Genomic DNA, 4,597 nt, shown 5'->3' with positions numbered 1-4,597 from the left:
TGACAGGGTGCGTTGAACATTTCCACTTAGAGGATGGGAGGTAGCCACTGACAACGGTGAAACCCTTGCTTAAGCTTGCCATGGAAAGGAGTAGGAAGGATTGGATGAAGACAGTAGGAAAGCAGAGAAACGGAAGGGACAAGCATCTTCATACGCTTATCTGGAATTCCTACCAATGAATTACATAAGTATCTCTATCTTTATCTTTATATTTTATTCGCATATCACCATACCCATTTGAGTTTGCCTGACTAAGATTTACAAGGTGACCATAGCTTGATTCATACCAACAATCTCTGTGGGATCGACCCTTACTCGCGTAAGGTTTATTACTTGGACGACCCAGTACACTTGCTGGTTAGTTGTGCGAAGTTGTGTTTATGCCATGGTATTGAACACCAAGTTTTTGGATTCATTACCGGGGATTATTTGATTTGTGAAAAGTATTGATCACAATTTCGTCCACCAGTCTCTATCAGAAATTATAGTGGTAGGCACACCATGATTTCTCACAATCTCCTTTATGTATAAACGTGCTAGCTCCTCGAGAGTATAGTTCATCCGAATGGGTAAAAAGTGAACCGACTTCGTCAGTCGGTCCACAATCACCCAGACAGCATCAAAATTAGCCCTAGTTCTCAGGAATTCCGATACAAAGTCCATCGCAATGCTCTCCCATTTCCATTGCGGAATCTCTAAGGGTTGCAAAGTGTCGGAAGGTCTTTGGTATTCAATCTTGACTTTCTGACAAGTTAAACACTTTGAAACATGTTCTGCCACATCATTTTTCATACCAGGCCGCCAGAATATAGCTTTTAGATCTTGAGACATCTTGGTGCTTCTCGGATGAATAGAAAACTCCTTTCTATGTGCTTCCTTCAAGATATCCTGTCGTAAGGTTCCGACGTCCGGCACAATAATTTGGTCCTTGAACCTCCATAATCTGTCCTTTCCCTCAGAAACTCTCCACCGCTTTTCTTACTCAATAGTCGGCAATACCTTCTGCAATTCCTTGTCATCCTGCTGAGCTTTTTCAATCCTAGATTTAAAATCACTTGAAATTTGCAGCTGAATCAAACATAAAGCACCGGACACTTCTTGAACACCTATCTTCAGGCTCTCGAATGCTTTAAGTAACTCCTCTTCTCTAAGCATCATCCAATCAATACACAATGATTTCTGACTTAAGGCCTCCGCCACAACATTTGCTTTTTTTGGATGGTAATTCAGCTCAAAGTCGTAGTCTTTCAACAACTCCATCCACCTCCCTGTCACATATTAAGCTCTTTCTGATCAAAGAGATATTTCAAGATCTTATGATCAGAGAAAACTTGGAATTTAACTCCATAAAGGTAATGCCTCCACACATTCAATGCAAACACAACCGTAGCAAGTTCCAGGTCGTGCATCGGGTAATTAACTTCGTGAGGTCTCAATTTCCGTGAGGCATACGCCACCACATTACGGTGCTGCATAAGCACACACCCCAGACCCTTTAATGAGGCATCACAGTACACCTCAAATGGTTCATTCGGCTCAGGTAACACTAACACAGACGCAGTGGTCAACTTTTGCTATAACGCTTGAAAAAATTCTTCGCATTCTAAAGTCCAAACAAATGGCGCATCCTTACAGGTTAACTTTGTAAATGGCAAAGCTATTTGAGAAAAGCCATTGATGAACCTCCGATAATAGCTAGCTAAGCCCAGAAAACTCCTTATCTCAGTTACTGAGGTCGGTCGCCCCCACTCCATCACTGCTTCCACCTTAGAAGGATCTACTGCTATCCACTGTTTACTCACTACATGGCCAAGAAACTTCACCTCACTCTTCCAGAACTCACGTTTGGATAACTTGGCGTACAATTTTCTCTCGTTTAAGATTTGCAACATAGTCCACAAGTGCTCGACATGCTCTTCTACGGTCTTAGAATAAATTAGTATGTCATCACTGAAGACGACAACAAACTTATCCAAAAATGGGTGAAAAATTCTATTCATTTAGTCTATAAACACTGCAGAAGTGGTCGTCAACCGAACAGACATTATAGTGTACTCCTAATGACCATAACAAGTCCTAAAAGCAGTCTTAGGGATGTCTTCATCTCTTACCCTTATCTGGTGATAACCAGATAGCAAATCAATCTTAGAGAAAACCCCGACTCCTTGTAACTGATCCATGAGATCATCAATCCTCGCCAGTGGGTACTTATTCTTTATTGTGACCTTTTTCAGTTGCATGTAATCTACACAGAGATGCATACTCCCGTCTTTTTTCTTCACCAGTAACACCGGCGCTCCCCACGAAGAAACACTAGGTCAGATAAAGTGTTTACCCATTAAATCTTCTAACTGAGCCTTGAGCTCGGCCATTTCTAAATGCGACATTCTGTAAGGGGCAATCGAGATTGGCCGTGCCCATGATACCAACTCAATTGCAAATTTAACCTCTCGGACAGGAGGGAATTCATCAATGTCATCCAGAAAAATTTTAGGAAATTCACGAACAATTGAAATCTGCTCTAAGCTTTGTTCACCTCTCAAAACACCCGCAGTTAATAACATAATATCCTGACATTCACATCCAGAACAGCTTACTGTCATAGAGTTCAAAAAGTAACTATTTACCACCACCGGTCCTTTCGATCCTTCCAGCATAAAATAAAACACCTTCTCAGAACAGTCAAGCGAGACATGATTCTTAGATAACCAATCCAGTCCCAAAATGAGATCTAGACCAGTCATTGGCAAGCAAATCAAGTCATGAACAAAATCACATTGCTGAACCCGAAACAAGGCTTGTGGACATCCTAACCTAATCACAATGGCTTCATGGGTGGCATTATGCACATTTAAATCATAGCCTAGGACCACAATTTTTAATCTTAACTCACTAGTCTTTTCAAACGCTATGAATGAATGAGTAGTTCCAGAATCAAATAATGCATTTAATGTTTTACTGGCTACTTCACATTTACCTCGAATAAGCGTATCAGATCCCTTGGCACCTATAGCTGAGGTAGTGAACACCCGACCAGGCTGCTGTTCTCTCCCAGTACCTTTCCTCTACTTCTTCGTACAGTTTAAGGCTTTATTCCCCACTTTACCATAAGAGTAGCACAAGTCCCAACCGGCTTTACACGGAGCACCAGGATGATGACTCCCACATCTATCACATTTGGAATGGAAGTTAAACTCGGACCTACTCCAAAATCTAGGAGGAATAGAGTTGAGATGCCTGTGAGCATCCATATTGACTGCTTGGACCATTGCCATCACTCTCTCCCAATCCTTCTAATGTGTAGCCTTTGCACACCTCCATATCAATTGCTTCAATTGCAGTCTCAAAAACTTTTTTCTGAAGTTACTGTAGAGATGGCACACGCAAAACCTATGATCTACACCTGGGATTACTTCATCAAAAGTTGGCAGTAAACCCTATCAATTAGAGGTAAAAGTGTCCATGCATAAGTATGTTAATAGTCAGAGTTAATTGAGTATATTAATTCAATTTAACGCAATTATTATTAACCTTCTACTGATCACTCATGAAGGTTTCCCTGCCAATTGTCTCAAACCCGAAATCATCAATTAGCAGCTTTAGAAACCAAGTCCAGGTATCTTTCGTCTCTGACTCCACGACGGCATAGGCGATAGGGAGCATTTGATCATTGGGGTCCCATCTTATAACAGTTAACAGTTGCCCCCTTGAGGTATTTTGAGAAATCAGCCATCTAGCCCAATGAACTTCTTACAGTGCACAAAGCTTTTTTTGCAAGTGTCTAGGCATACATAAAGTCTTTGAAATATGCAGAAGTTGTTCAAGGATGAGCCTTGCTGCTCAATCTCAAAATTAGGGGACCTTTATACCTTGAGCGTCACTGATGATCTTGGATTAGCATGTAGCAACTCTGAGGAGTAATCAGCAATCCTCCTGTACTGCTTCCTATACTCTCCCTGTATGTCATCCAATGCAGCTTGCCTTGACCTAGATGCCATTGAGGTTGTAACTCTCAGATTCCACTTCTTTTGTGCCTTGTTCACCAATTCCTTGATCTTAACCTTCGGATTATGTTCCACCTTCTTCTTAAAAGCTCCATTCAGCCATGGAGTATGCATTATCCCAACCCTATGCGTCTGGCCACAAGTATGCTTAAAGTTCATGGACCGAAGTTGCCAAGTTGCTTCCTCTCTCATCTTAGCAGGATATAACCAAAAAGGAAAACCAGGCTAACAAACAGCCCTCACTCTAACCAAGTCAAGCTTTGAATACCTGAGTCCCCTTCTTGTTTGTACTACATATGATGTCACAATGTCTTTAAATTCCTCTCTTGATGCAAAAACTGTTCCCACCTCCCACTTGTAACTAGTCATGTCTTTAACATCCTTATGAATTAGATAGCTCCTTGTCTCATAGTTATCTTCCCCTTGTCTTTCCTTATCATTTGAACCAACACCAACCTCATACTCCAAATCCACTTTATCGCTATTGAAGCCTTCCTCATCACTAAAATCACCATTCATAACCCCTTTGCCTTTATCAACCCTCTTACTATTCTTGGCACTTGTATCATCCTCAAACCCACTCTCATCATCAT

The sequence above is a fragment of the Arachis duranensis genome, chromosome 9 (genome assembly GCF_000817695.3).
Source record: "Arachis duranensis cultivar V14167 chromosome 9, aradu.V14167.gnm2.J7QH, whole genome shotgun sequence".
Classification (NCBI taxonomy): Eukaryota; Viridiplantae; Streptophyta; class Magnoliopsida; order Fabales; family Fabaceae; genus Arachis; species Arachis duranensis.
This window is presented reverse-complemented; position numbering follows the sequence as displayed.